General features: G+C 42.4%; 1 protein-coding gene and 1 pseudogene across 1 annotated transcript in view; both read right to left on the reverse strand.

The window, feature by feature from the left end:
• The window catches only part of PHC3 (polyhomeotic homolog 3), a 1,036,700-nt gene that overhangs the window by 1,004,733 nt on the left and 15,936 nt on the right, over positions 1 to 16,031 (reverse strand). The window lies entirely within an intron of this gene.
• LOC128657463 (THUMP domain-containing protein 2-like) lies at positions 3,799 to 4,519 on the reverse strand (annotated as a pseudogene).

A 16,031-nucleotide genomic window follows, 5' to 3' on the forward strand; every position in this document is an offset into this window, starting at 1 on the left:
GCTAGCTCCCAGTAGTGCATTGCTGCTCCCAAGCCTACCAAGGTATGCTTTTCAACAAATGACACCAAGAGAATAAAACAAATGAGGTAATAAAAAGTAATTTGGAAAGTTATTTAAAATGGTATGCTCTATCTGAATTGTTAACAAAAAGGAGGGTTAATTAAAGGTTATGACCATGCCTTCAATGGAAGGAAGGAGTTTAAAAAAGACAGTTTAAACAAATTAATTAAAGGGACATGTTTGTCATTTTGTACACCTTAATTAATCTATAGTTCAGGATTACACAAATAAATACTTTAGTTGACATCCATTTCAAGGTGTTTTGATTGGTTTGAAAGAAAATATTAGTAGTAGTAGTATTTACACTTTATTTATAAAGCATCATCACATTCTGCAGCTCTGTCCATGTGTACAAATAATAAAAGTACAACCATGATACAATATTTGTAAGAGACAAGACAAAATGCTTTAAACAAATAAAGGAGGAATTGAGGGCCCTATTCCCGTGGGAACTTACAACCTAGGAGGGTGAGAAACAAGAGGTGAGGACAGCAAGGCTGAGATTAGTGTTAGTACAGAGTTAGATAAGGTCCATTATTAGGTAAGTGGAATAAAAATATCTTAATAGAGCATTTAAAGGCAGACAGATTAGGGGAAAGTCTGACAGCAAGAGGAGATGTGTTCCAGTGGGTTGGTGCCACGGTATAGCATGGGAAAAGGTGATGATAGAAGATGCAGGGAGCAGGTAATTGTTGGACCATAGAGGGCAGGCTGGGGTATATTTGTTGATTAGTGAAGACAGGTAGTGCGGAGCGGCGTTGGTAAGGGCTTTGTAGGTCAGGGTTAAAATTTTGAATTTAATTCTGATGTGAATAGGGAGCCAGTGAATGCACTGGCAGAGTGGTGCAGCAGAAAAAGAGCAGGAGGAAATGTAGATTAGCCTGGCAGAGGCATTTAGGATGGATTGAAGGGGGGAGAGGCATGAGAGAGGAAGGACAGTTAATAGGTTATTGCAGTAGTCAAGTCAGGAAATTACAAGGGAGTGGATTAGTTGCTTTGTGGTGTCAATGCTCAGAAATTGATTTATTTTGAAAAATATTGTGTAGGGGGTTGCGGCAAGATGAAGAAGAGAGCAGTTGGATGTGGGAAATGAAGGACAGACTGAAGTCAAGTGTAACTCCGAGACAGCGGACTTGGGGTGATGGGGAGATAGTGATACTGCCAACAGTGATAGAAAAGTCAGAAATCGGAGTAGAGTTGGGGGGTGGGGGGATTAGAAGGAGCTCTGTCTTGGACATATTAATCTTTAGGTGGTAAGAGGCCATACAGGAAGAAATGAAAGATATGCAGTCACTGACATGAGAAAGGACAGAGGGAGAGAGAGCAGGAGTGAAGAGGTAGATCTGAGTGTCATCAGCATAGAGGTGATATTTTAAGCCATAGCTGTTGATCAGTTTACCCAGTGAAAAAGTATAAATAGGGAAGAATAGAAGACCCAGGACAGAGCCCTGAGGTAATCCAACCGACAGAGGCATTGAAGAGGAGTCACCAGCAAATGACACAGAAAAGGACCTGTTAAGAACTATAAGAATGGATCCAAGAGAGGGCAATGTCACAGAGACCATGAGAGCTGAGAGTCTATAAGAGTAGGGGGTGGTCAATGGTGTTGAAGGCAGCTGAGAGGTCAAGTAAGATAAATATAGAGTAGTGACCGTTACTTTTAGCAGAAAGAAGATTGTTAGTAACATTGGTGAGGGCAGTCTCAGTTGAGTGTTGGGGATAGAAGCCCGATTGCAGGGGGTCAAGCAAGGAGTTGGGGACAGGAAGTGGGTTAGCCGGTTGTAAACTAGTTTTTCCAGGAGTTTTGATGTTAGTGGAAGCAGTAATATGGGGAGGTAGTTTGCGGGAGAATTAGGGTCAAGGGAGTGTCTTTTTAGTATGGGAGTGACCTTTGCAAGTTTAAAAGAAGATGGGAATGAACCGGTAGGAAGACATAGGTTGAAGATGCAAGTAAGAGCTGGAGTGAGAGTGGAATACAGAGAAGGTATTATATGTGAAGGGATAGGGTCGAGTGGGCAGGTAGTGAGGTGTGAGGAAGACAGTAAGGAACCTACTTCATTCTCAGCAGCTGGGGCGCAAGATGCAGAGGGCAGAGGGGGTGACTGGGGGTGGAGATGGAAGATTGCAGGCTTGTGTCGGGATATTGCATCAGATATCATGTGTTTTGTTTAGAATGTAGTCTGCCAGTTCTTGAGCACTAAAGACAGACGAAGTGGGTGGTGCAGGTGGGTATAGGAGAGAGTATAAAGTAGAGAAGAGTCGCTTAGTTTGAGGAAAGAGTAGATATAAGAGAAGTAGGTTTGATTGCCTAAGTGAAAGGTAGATGTGTATGAATGAAGAATGAGATTTCCCCTAGCTACGCTCAGTAGTGCAGGAGCATTTTTGCAAGTAGAGCATTTGCCAAGAGTGCCAGAGCTGTGATAGATGATGTGGGGTTTTGCATAGTTGGGGAGCAGCAGCAGTATCTAGTGCAGAGGAAAGAGTATTGTTGAAGTGCACTGTAGCAAGGTCAGGTCAGGTTATCTTGGAAGTATTTGGGAGAAGATGTTGAATAAGTTTGGAAAATTGGAGAGGATCCACAGCGTGCAGATTTCTACAGGTGAAATTTAGATTGATTCTACTACCCACATAAGATAACACTATGCACTCCCATGAAATAAAGTGTAACCATGACCTATATATATTTCAGCACATGTGCACTCCTGTTTGCCTGACCCTCACTCGCATTGTTTATCTAGTGATTGTCTACAACATTAAAGTATAGTGATTGACCCTAAAGTTTGTCATTTCTTAATTTTTTACTGAAGATTTCTGTAGCAATGTTTTGTTTCGTTTTTTTATGAGCCACATGCACTAGTTTTGCAGCCCCAGGGAAAAAAATTGAACTTAGAATGTGTTTCATAGTTTTTGTAGAAAAAAAAAGTTGTGTTTTGGGGAATTTTGGTGGTAGACAAACAAGGTGGCCACAACTCAAAAGCCATCTGCAGGTGAGAACAGCATGCATTTTCCCTGCAAGCTTACCTAAATTAGGCCCTGTGGCCACTGGGCATTTTTAGGAAATATATTATTATTTGTCTGTAGCCATAAATTTATATACGACCCTAAAAGTTTCTAAAATATTTATCTGTGGCTCCTAAGGCATCTAAAATTATCTCTGAAGCTGACTTTAAAGGGATAGATTTAGGCAGATCATGCAATGTAAAAAAAAAAAATTCAATATACTCATATTGTCAAATGTGTTTTGTTCTCTTTGTATCTTTTATTGAAGAGTAAATCTTGGTAGGATCATGGGGGTCAGGAACATGCAATTATCTTCAGCCCTCAATGGCAATTGTGTTTGTAACAATACAAATATATTTTTTTAAGTGAAATCAATAGCGTATTTTTTTGTTTTTGTTTTAACACTTTCAGTTACATTTCAAAACAATGTTAATCCAGTAAATACAGTTTCTGTTCATATTCAAATTATACAAATATAAATGTTCAGAATAATTGTAATTAACTCTTTCAAAGAATATTAAATATTTCTCCAGGCAATAATACTCATGTCTTCCTGCTTTTGAATATTACAGCTTCAGTCAATCCAAGGCTTACTGCAAGTGAATCAACATGTATCCAAAACTCAAATTGATTAATTTTGATTTCTATATTTTCTTTATTTGTGGTACATTCATTCTTCTTCACAAGATGTGAATCACCCTTAGCCAAAGCAATGTGTCTGTCCTCAACAGCCTTGAATCAAAAATTAGCTTTCAGGTGATGATGAAGGCTTTGACTGAGCAGTAATACAATAACTCCTTGAAAACAAATTACTCTTTCCATATCTCAAAGAATACCAGGCAACAACTTTTTAATTTATTTTGAAGCTGTAAAACTTTTTTCCAAATGTAATGTCTGAAATCAAAATATCTACATACTCTGAGCGTATTAGCAGTTCTAGAATAGATCCTTTTAAAACTCTATAGAATGTGTAAGAGCTGCTCCTCTGGTATTGTGAACTGCACTTTTCAGCTGAGAGTAATTTTCATCAATTCCCAAAAAATGAACACCTGGCCCATTCTTGAGCTGCCTTCAACAAAACTGTTCCTACTCCACACATTAGGTCAAGGACAATGCATAATGGACTGAGTTCAGCAAGTGAAGTCATGGCCCAGGTTGTGGTAGATCTCAGACCTGTACACTGTATATATTCTCTGTTTGTCAAAGGGTGCCTCATTATAGATACTCCCACTACTGAATAAATGTCATTCAGATGTACGAAATCCTTCAATACAGGCATTCGAATATCAGATTTCCAGCCGAAATGTTCCAAAAATTGCACTAATTGCACCAGTACATCAGCATGAAACTCTAAAAGTAATTGGTAAAGTTTTGGATATCTAAATTTTAATTTTGCTTGTTGGTATTTTTCATCATTACCATAATTTTTGTCTTCTATATAAATTATTGGTTGACGCATGACTATATTTGATTTGTGGTAATTAAACTTGTAGTCACTGTCCTGAGCAGTTTGGTCTTGTTTGCACTTTTTTGATTCGTACAAAGTCTCATTCTCTAATTTTCGCTTATAAGCTTTAATTTGACATTGATTGGTTTGACAATTCAAAAATAGTCGCAGATTTCAGCTTTTTGAGTTTGCACAGATCTGATTCAGCTGAGAAAAACACTTTCCAGAAATAACTTCAGTAGCAGAAGCTTGATTATTGACTGCATAGTGTTCTTTTCGATAATTAAAGTGACTATATCTCCTGTTTTCTAAACTGCCCTGTCTGACCTATCAATCAATAGTGTTTTTATTCTAGCGGCCATATCACAAGTTGAAAGCTCGAGAAAAAGCCTCAGGCAAGTTAACATCTTGAGGTCTCCATAGACTATTAGTGCTATTGAGCGCTACAAAAACCCTGTTATAGCTTTTGCTCAAGTACTAACCCGAAAGTGCTCCAAGCCAAAGTGTGCTAAATCCGAAGGTGCATTAAAGGGATACTAAACCCATTTTTTTTCTTTAATGATTCAGATAGATCATGCAAATGTAAGCAACTTTCTAATTTACTCCTTTTATCAATTTTTCTTCGTTCTCTTGCTATCTTATTTCAAAAAGCAGGAATGTGAAGCTTAGGAGACGGCCTGCTTATTGGTTTGCTAAATGTAGGCACCAATAAGCAAGCGCTATCCAGTGTGCTGAACCTAAAATGGGTTGCCTCCTAAGCTTTACATTCCTGCTTTTTAAATTAAGATAGCAAGAGAACGAAGAAAAAAATAAATTAATGCTTACCAGATAAATTCCTTTCTTTCCTGGCAGGGAGAGTCCACAACTTCATTCCTTACTGTTGGGGAAACTAGGCTTTGTGTCACTTAGTGACAAGTAACCCCCAGAGAGAGCAGAATGCAATGATATCAAAGTTAGGACCCTAACTTGGGGATAGGACCCGCCAGAGCCCCCTAAATGCACTGCCCCTATCCACTCTCATAGGTGATAACTATATCATATAAGCACCTGCCCTACAAAAACTAGGCTTTGTGTCACTTAGTGACTATTATCCTAGTAACCCCCAGAGAGAGGAGAATCCAATGACATCAAAGTTAGGACCCTAACTTGGGGATAGGACCCGACAGAGCCCCCTAAATGCACTGCCCCTATCCACTTGCATAGGTGATACATAGATCATATAAGCACCTGCCCTACAAAAACTAGGCTTTGTGTCACTTAGTGACTACTACACAAGTATACCCCATACTGACCATAATCAAATGACACCAAAGTTAAGACCCTAACTTGAGGATAGGACTGATCAAGAGCCCACTGAATGCACTGCCCTTATCCACTCTCATAGATGATAATGCAAATACATACATCATATAAACATCTGTCCTATAAAAAACATAATTCATGCTTACCTGATAAATTTATTTCTCTTGTGGGGTATCCAGTCCACGGATCATCCATTACTTGTGGGATATTCTCCTTCCCAACAGGAAGTTGCAAGAGGATCACCCACAGCAGAGCTGCTATATAGCTCCTCCCCTAACTGCCATATCCAGTCATTCGACCGAAAACAAGCAGAGAAAGGAGAAACCATAGGGTACAGTGGTCACTGTAGTTTAAAATTAAAAAATACCTGCCTTAAAATGACAGGGCGGGCCGTGGACTGGATACACCACAAGAGAAATAAATTTATCAGGTAAGCATAAATTGTGTTTTCTCTTGTAAGGTGTATCCAGTCCACGGATCATCCATTACTTGTGGGATACCAATACCAAAGCTAAAGTACACGGATGAAGGGAGGGACAAGGCAGGTACTTAAACGGAAGATACCACTGCCTGTAAAACCTTTCTCCCAAAAATAGCCTCCGAAGAAGCAAAAGTATCAAATTTGTAGAATTTTGAAAAAGTATGAAGCGAAGACCAAGTCGCCGCCTTGCAAATCTGTTCAACAGAAGCCTCATTTTTAAAGGCCCATGTGGAAGCCACAGCTCTAGTAGAATGAGCTGCAATCCTTTCTGGAGGCTGCTGGCCAGCAGTCTCATAGGCTAAGCGGATTATGCTTCTTAGCCAAAAAGAAAGAGAGGTTGCCGAAGCCTTTTGACCTCTCCTCTGTCCAGAGTAGACAACAAACAAAGCAGATGTTTGACGAAAATCTTTAGTAGCTTGTAAGTAAAACTTTAAAGCACGAACCACGTCCAGATTGTGTAATAGACGTTCCTTCTTTGAAGAAGGATTAGGACACAAAGACGGAACAACAATCTCTTGATTGATATTCTTATTAGATACCACCTTAGGTAAAACCCCAGGTTTGGTACGCAGAACTACCTTATCTGCATGGAAGATCAGATAAGGAGAATCACATTGTAAGGCAGATAACTCGGAAACTCTACGAGCCGAGGAAATAGCTACCAAAAAAAGAACTTTCCAAGATAAAAGTTTGATATCTATGGAATGAAGAGGTTCAAACGGAACCCCCTGAAGAACTTTAAGAACCAAATTTAAGCTCCAAGGTGGAGCAACAGGTTTAAACACAGGCTTGATTCTAACTAAAGCCTGACAAAATGCCTGAACGTCTGGGACATCCGCCAGACGCTTGTGCAAAAGAATAGATGGTGCAGAAATCTGTCCCTTTAAGGAACTAGCTGACAATCCTTTCTCCAATCCTTCTTGGAGAAAAGATAATATCCTGGGAATCCTGACCTTACTCCATGAGTAGCCCTTGGATTCACACCAATAAAGATATTTACGCCATATCTTATGATAGATTTTCCTGGTGACAGGCTTTCGTGCCTGCATTAAGGTATCAATGACTGACTCGGAGAAACCACGCTTTGATAAAATCAAGCGTTCAATCTCCAGGCAGTCAGCCTCAGAGAAATTAGATTTGGATGGTTGAAAGGACCTTGAAGTAGAAGGTCCTGTCTCAGCGGCAGAGTCCATGGTGGAAAGGATGACATGTCCACCAGATCTGCATACCAAGTCCTGCATGGCCACGCAGGCGCTATCAAGATCACCGATGCTCTCTCCTGCTTGATTTTGGCAATCAGACGAGGGAGCAGAGGAAACGGTGGAAACACATAAGCCAGGTTGAAGGACCAAGGCGCTGCTAAAGCATCTATCAGCGTTGCCTTGGGGTCCCTGGACCTGGATCCGTAACAAGGAAGCTTGGCGTTCTGGCAAGATGCCATGAGATCCAGTTCTGGTTTGCCCCAACGATGAACCAATTGTGCAAACACCTCCGGATGGAGTTTCCACTCCCCCGGATGAAAAGTCTGTCGACTTAGAAAATCCGCCTCCCAGTTCTCTACACCTGGGATATGGATAGCTGATAGGTGGCAAGAGTGAATCTCCGCCCAGCGAATTATCTTTGAGACTTCTAACATCGCTAGGGAACTCCTTGTTCCCCCTTGATGGTTGATGTAAGCCACAGTCGTGATGTTGTCCGACTGAAATCTGATGAACCTCATTGTCGCTAGCTGAGGCCAAGCCTGAAGAGCATTGAATATCGCTCTTAGTTCCAGAATGTTTATTGGAAGGAGTGACTCCTCCTGAGTCCACGATCCATGAGCCTTCAGGGAGTTCCAGACTGCACCCCAACCTAGAAGGCTGGCATCTGTCGTTACAATTGTCCAATCTGGCCTGTGAAAGGTCATACCTTTGGACAGATGGACCCGAGATAGCCACCAGAGAAGAGAATCCCTGGTCTTTTGATCCAGATTTAGTAGAGGGGACAAATCTGTGTAATCCCCATTCCACTGACTGAGCATGCAGAGTTGCAGCAGTCTGTAGGCGTGCAAATGGCACTATTTCCATTGCCGCTACCATTAAGCAGATTACTTCCATGCACTGAGTCACCGAAGGGCGAGGAATGGAATAAAGAACACGGCAGGAATTTAGAAGTTTTGATAACCTGGACTCCGTCAGGTACATTTTCATTTCTACAGAATCTATCCCTAGGAAGGAAACTCTTGTGAGGGGGGATAGAGAACTATTTTCCTCGTTCACCTTCCACCCATGCAACCTCAGAAATGCCAATACTATTTCCGTATGAGACTTGGCAATTTGGAAGTTTGACGCCTGAATCAGAATGTCATCTAAATAAGGGGCCACTGCTATGCCCCGCGGCCTTAGGACCGCCAGAAGCGACCCCAGAACCTTCGTAAAAATTCTTGGGGCTGTAGCTAGCCCAAAGGGAAGAGCTACAAACTGGTAATGCCTGTCTAGGAAGGCAAACCTGAGAAACCGATGATGATCTTTGTGTATCGGAATGTGAAGATAAGCATCCTTTAAATCCACTGTAGTCATGTATTGACCCTCCTGGATCATTGGTAGGATGGTACGAATAGTCTAAATCTTGAATGATGGAACTCTGAGGAATTTGTTTAAGATCTTTAGATCCAAAATTGGTCTGAAGGTTCCCTCTTTTTTGGGAACCACAAACAGGTTTGAGTAAAATCCCTGTCCCTGTTCCTCCTTTGGAACTGGATGGATCACTCCCATAACTAGGAGGTCTTGTACACAGTGTAAGAATGCCTCTCTCTTTATCTGGTTTGCAGATAATTGTGAAAGGTGAAATCTCCCTTTTGGGGGGGAAGCCTTGAAGTCCAGAAGATATCCCTGGGATATAATTTCCAACGCCCAGGGATCCTGGACATCTCTTGCCCACGCCTGGGCGAAGAGCGAAAGTTTGCCCCCTACTAGATCCGTTACCGGATAGGGGGCCGTTCCTTCATGCTGTCTTAGAGGCAGCAGCAGGCTTTTTGGCCTGCTTACCTTTGTTCCAGGCCTGGTTAGGTCTCCAGACCATCTTGGACTGAGCAAAAGTTCCCTCTTGTTTTGCATTAGAGGAAGTTGATGCCGCACTTGCCTTGAAGTTTCGAAAGGCACGAAAACAGAATTTATGCTTACCTGATAAATTACTTTCTCCAACGGTGTGTCCGGTCCACGGCGTCATCCTTACTTGTGGGATATTCTCTTCCCCAACAGGAAATGGCAAAGAGTCCCAGCAAAGCTGGTCACATGATCCCTCCTAGGCTCCGCCCACCCCAGTCATTCGACCAACGGACAGGAGGAAATATATATAGGAGAAACCATATGGTACCGTGGTGACTGTAGTTAGAGAAAATAATTCATCAGACCTGATTAAAAAAACAGGGCGGGCCGTGGACCGGACACACCGTTGGAGAAAGTAATTTATCAGGTAAGCATAAATTCTGTTTTCTCCAACATTGGTGTGTCCGGTCCACGGCGTCATCCTTACTTGTGGGAACCAATACCAAAGCTTTAGGACACGGATGAAGGGAGGGAGCAAATCAGGTCACCTAAACGGAAGGCACCACAGCTTGCAAAACCTTTCTCCCAAAAATAGCCTCCGAAGAAGCAAAAGTATCAAATTTGTAAAATTTGGCAAAAGTGTGCAGTGAAGACCAAGTCGCTGCCTTACATATCTGGTCAACAGAAGCCTCGTTCTTGAAGGCCCATGTGGAAGCCACAGCCCTAGTGGAGTGAGCTGTGATTCTTGCAGGAGGTTGCCGTCCGGCAGTCTCATAAGCCAATCGGATAATACTTTTAAGCCAAAAGGAAAGAGAGGTAGAAGTCGCTTTTTGACCTCTCCTTTTACCAGAATAAACAACAAACAAGGAAGATGTTTGTCTGAAATCTTTAGTAGCCTCTAAATAGAACTTTAGAGCACGGACGTCCAAATTGTGTAACAAACGTTCCTTCTTTGAAACTGGATTCGGACACAAAGAAGGTACAACTATCTCCTGGTTAATATTTTTGTTAGAAACAACTTTAGGAAGAAAACCAGGCTTAGTACGCAAAACCACCTTTTCTGCATGGAAAACCAGATAAGGCGGAGAACACTGCAGAGCAGATAACTCTGAAACTCTTCTAGCAGAAGAAATTGCAACTAAAAACAAAACCTTCCAAGATAGTAACTTAATATCTATGGAATGTAAAGGTTCAAACGGAACCCCTTGAAGAACTGAAAGAACTAGATTTAGACTCCAGGGAGGAGTCAAAGGTCTGTAAACAGGCTTGATCCTAACCAGAGCCTGAACAAAAGCTTGAACATCTGGCACAGCTGCCAGTCTTTTGTGTAGTAAGACAGATAAAGCAGAGATCTGTCCCTTTAGAGAACTTGCAGATAATCCTTTCTCCAAACCTTCTTGTAGAAAGGAGAGAATCTTAGGAATTTTTATCTTATTCCATGGGAATCCTTTGGATTCACACCAACAGATATATTTTTTCCATATTTTATGGTAAATTTTTCTAGTCACAGGTTTTCTGGCCTGAACCAGAGTATCTATAACAGAATCTGAAAACCCACGCTTTGATAGAATCAAGCGTTCAATCTCCAAGCCGTCAGTTGGAGGGAGACCAGATTTGGATGTTCGAATGGACCCTGAACAAGAAGGTCCTGTCTCAAAGGTAGCTTCCATGGTGGAGCCGATGACATATTCACCAGGTCTGCATACCAAGTCCTGCGTGGCCACGCAGGAGCTATCAAAATCACTGAGGCCCTCTCCTGACTGATCCTGGCTACCAGCCTGGGAATGAGAGGAAACGGTGGGAATACATAAGCTAGGTTGAAGGTCCAAGGTGCTACTAGTGCATCTACTAGAGTCGCCTTGGGATCCCTGGATCTGGACCCGTAGCAAGGAACCTTGAAGTTCTGACGAGACGCCATCAGATCCATGTCTGGAATGCCCCATAATTGAGTTATTTGGGCAAAGATTTCCGGATGGAGTTCCCACTCCCCCGGATGGAATGTCTGACGACTCAGAAAATCCGCTTCCCAATTTTCCACTCCTGGGATGTGGATCGCAGACAAGTGGCAGGAGTGATCCTCCGCCCATTGAATTATTTTGGTCACTTCTTTCATCGCCAGGGAACTCTTTGTTCCCCCCTGATGATTGATATAAGCAACGGTTGTCATGTTGTCTGATTGGAACCTTATGAATTTGGCCTTTGCTAGTTGAGGCCAAGCTCTGAGAGCATTGAATATCGCTCTCAGTTCCAGAATGTTTATCGGGAGAAGAGACTCTTCCCGAGACCATAGACCCTGAGCTTTCAGGGATTCCCAGACCGCGCCCCAGCCCACTAGACTGGCGCCGGTCGTGACAATGACCCACTCTGGCCTGCGAAAGCTCATTCCCTGGGACAGATGGTCCAGGGTCAGCCACCAACGGAGTGAATCTCTGGTCTTTTGATCTACTTGAATCATTGGAGACAAGTCTGTATAATCCCCATTCCACTGTTTGAGCATGCACAGTTGTAATGGTCTTAGATGAATTCGTGCAAAAGGAACTATGTCCATTGTTGCAACCATCAATCCTACTACTTCCATGCACTGAGCTATGGAAGGACGAGGAACAGAATGAAGCACTTGACAAGAGCTTAGAAGTTTTGATTTTCTGACCTCTGTCAGAAAAATCCTCATTTCTAAGGAATCTATTATTGTTCCCAAGAAGGGAACCCTTGTTGACGGGGACAGAGAACTTTTTTCTTTGTTCACCTTCCATCCGTGAGATCTGAGAAAGGCTAGAACGATGTCCGTATGAGCCTTTGCTTTTGACAGGGACGACGCTTGTATTAGAATGTCGTCCAAGTAAGGTACTACTGCAATGCCCCTTGGTCTTAGAACCGCTAGAAGGGACCCTAGCACCTTTGTGAAAATCCTTGGAGCAGTGGCTAATCCGAATGGGAGGGCCACAAACTGGTAATGTTTGTCCAGAAAAGCGAACCTTAGGAACTGATGATGTTCTTTGTGGATAGGAATATGTAGGTACGCATCCTTTAGATCCACGGTAGTCATAAATTGACTTTCCTGGATGGTGGGTAGAATCGTTCGAATAGTTTCCATTTTGAACGATGGTACCCTGAGAAATTTGTTTAGGATCTTCAAATCCAAAATTGGTCTGAACGTTCCCTCTTTTTTGGGAACTACGAACAGATTGGAATAAAAACCCATTCCTTGTTCCTTTATTGGAACTGGGTGTATCACTCCCATCTTTAACAGGTCTTCTACACAATGTAAGAATGCCTGTCTCTTTATTTGGTTTGAGGATAAGTGAGACTTGTGGAACCTTCCCCTTGGGGGTAGTTCCTTGAATTCCAGGAGATAACCTTGAGAAACTATTTCTAGCGCCCAAGGATCCTGAACATCTCTTGCCCAAGCCTGAGCAAAGAGAGAGAGCCTGCCCCCCACCAGATCCAGTCCCGGATCGGGGGCTACTCCTTCATGCTGTTTTGTTAGCAGTGGCAGGCTTCTTGGCCTGCTTACCCTTGTTCCAGCCTTGCATTGGTTTCCAGGCTGGTTTGGGTTGTGAGGCATTACCCTCTTGCTTAGAGGATGCAGAATTAGAGGCTGGTCCATTTCTGCGAAAGGGACGAAAATTAGGCTTATTTTAGCCTTAAAAGACCTATCCTGGGGGGCGTGTCCTAACAGCGATCCTAGATGGTCGCACTATCCAAGAGCTCTGACCGAATAGCTGAAAATCCGCCGATTTTAGGCACCTTTGCACAGCCAAAACCGGGGAAAAATACAACCTTATTATTCACTGACCCCTCTGGGTACTTATCACTGACTTTTGTGCTGTAAATTTGACGTCAGTTTTCTGGATCGGACATTAAGGGCCTGGAGCGGCGGCTCACTAAAGGCGGCGCTTCCCCCTCGGTATATCCGAGGTATTTGCTCCTAACTGGGAGATAGAACTCATTTATTGAGGTGAGAAGGGCGATTAGGTCTGCAACGAACTGCCTGCCCCAGAGATCACTCCTAAGATGGTGGAAATGGAATACTTGGCGGGAGAAGATTGTTTTCAGCAGGCAGATATCAGATGGGAGAGAATAGAAAAGTTGCTCAACAAGATGGCGGATAACGCACCATACGATCGCCTACTGCACCTCCTGCACCATAGAGAGAAGGCAGTGGGGAACTCAGTGGAACCTACCAGCTCGAGGTATCCCATAGACACTGAACCTCTCTTGTGCCCTCTGCAACCGGCAAAGCAACTGAAAAAGAAGGTTCCAACAAAATACGTTACACAAGCGCCTACAATACAATCAAGAAGGAATCCGACACTCGTGAAGCAACTTGTCAGCTGTATCGCATACCGGAGAGATCAACAAACACCCATACTTGATTCCCCTCTGTCGCACCGGAGCATTCAAGAGACTGTCAAGGCTCTAACTCAGGAAATTACTCAGAAGCCATCGGATCTAGAGCCAGCGGGATTCCCCCTGAAAAACACACTCCACTGGTCTCTACTATTATCCGACTCTCAGCCGGAGCACACGAAAAGGTCTCCCTGCTATCTGCTACGCCCCACATGTAAGAGGCAACAAAAACAAACATTTGGAGAGACTAAAATCTACCTTCCCGGGGATGCCTGTATTTCATATGCGGAGAAGGGATAGCTTTGAACACTTCATTAACAGGACTGAGCTGTGCTGGTTTTCTCTGTAAGAGACGCTTCACTTATTAAGGTTCAGCATTTGATATACAAACTGTTACTTCTTTCTAGTTGACTGTTTATTTGTTGATTAGCCAGAGCGGGTGATTTCTCTAAGGGGTGAGATGGATTTGTAGGGATTCATCATAAGTAGCAACATTCCACTGTATTAATACCTAAAACCTGTCAGTCAAAGTGTCGAATTATTATGTCTGGCACCACTACCTGTACTCTTTATGTCTATATTTAAGGGTGATCTCTCTTAAGAGGACAGGGGATTATTTCTATCTCTATAGCATTGCTATTCATGAGCCTGAGCATTAGAATGATCACCTCTGTGAGATCTTTTGTAGAAACTAGCTCACTACTAACCAATCCCCTGACACGATGCCCAGAGGCATTACATATTTATCATTAGCCAAACCATGACAAACACATATGTATATTCTCATCCTTACAAAGAATAATTTATATTTCATACTAGACATCACCCGCTATACGCCTAGAGGATCTCTTTATTTAGGTCAGTCTTGCTGAGATAGATTCCATTATGAAGGTTACATATCACTACATGCATGTTACCTGGCTGCATTTGGGGAACATAACCCACTTGTTCTGATGGACCTAGAATGCCCGATCACCAGTTATACCCCTGATTAGTAACCCAGTTAGGACTTCCCCCCCTTAGTTATACCTTTAGTTACCCTTCCTTCCCTTTTTTTTTTTCTCTCTTTTTGTCCTTTCCCTATTAAACCTTGATTGTATGTTTACATGTGCCCAATATTTTATCCAAGAGAACTATTTCAAGGCCCATGAGAGGTCTAATCATCTACAGAATTTGGGTCCTATAAGAAATACACTGATGTGAAGAGAGCACTTTAATGTGTTATAATTATACTACATGGTATATAACTTATGATTTAATATTGTTAGCACAACGTATTGCCATGTTGAAACATAACTCTGTACCACTCTTCTTGCATGCTGTGTTCTTTCTTTTTATGAAGTGTATGCCTAATTATTCTAAATAAAGCTTTTTTGGAAAAAAAAAAAAAAAAAAAAAAAAAAAGACCTATCCTGTGGAAGGGCGTGGCCCTTTCCTCCAGTGATCCTTAAAAGTATTGCACACCAAATTTCAGAGCTTTAACCCTTAAAATAACGGAACCGGAGCCGTTTTTAAATTTAACCCCTATACAGTCCCAGCTATAGTCTTTGCTAAGACCCAACCAAGCCCTGAGGGGAATACGATACCAAATGACGCCTTCTAGAAGCTTTTTCAGAGATCTTTAGACCCTCACACATGCATCTGCATGCCCTGTTCTCAAAAAACAACTGCGCATTAATGGCGCGAAAATGAGGCTCAGTCTATAACTAGAAAGGCCCCCTGACTGAAAAAGGTGTCCAACACAGTGCCTGCCGTTTTATAAGCGTTCCCCAAGATTATAAATGCCAATTGTTAGCCTAAATCTGAATAATATGCCCAAATAAAGCAATCGATTTAGCCCATAAAAATGTCTACCAGTTTTTTAGCCCATATTAAGCCCTTTATTCTGTTTGTCTGACTAAGAAAATGGCTTACCGGTCCCCATGAGGGGAAATGACAGCCTTCCAGCATTACACAGTCTTGTTAGAAATATGGCTAGTCATACCTTAAGCAGAAAAGTCTGCTAACTGTTTCCCCCAACTGAAGTTACTTCATCTCAACAGTCCTATGTGGAAACAGCAATCGATTTTAGTTACTGTCTGCTAAAATCATCTTCCTCTTACAAACAGAAATCTTCATCCTTTTCTGTTTCAGAGTAAATAGTACATACCAGCACTATTTTAAAATAACAAACACTTGATAGAAGAATAAAAACTACATTTAAACACCAAAAAACTCTTAACCATCTCCGTGGAGATGTTGCCTGTGCAACGGCAAAGAGAATGACTGGGGTGGGCGGAGCCTAGGAGGGATCATGTGACCAGCTTTGCTGGGACTCTTTGCCATTTCCTGTTGGGGAAGAGAATATCCCACAAGTAAGGATGAC

Source organism: Bombina bombina, chromosome 4 (assembly GCF_027579735.1).
Source record: "Bombina bombina isolate aBomBom1 chromosome 4, aBomBom1.pri, whole genome shotgun sequence".
In the NCBI taxonomy this organism is placed as follows: domain Eukaryota; kingdom Metazoa; phylum Chordata; class Amphibia; order Anura; family Bombinatoridae; genus Bombina; species Bombina bombina.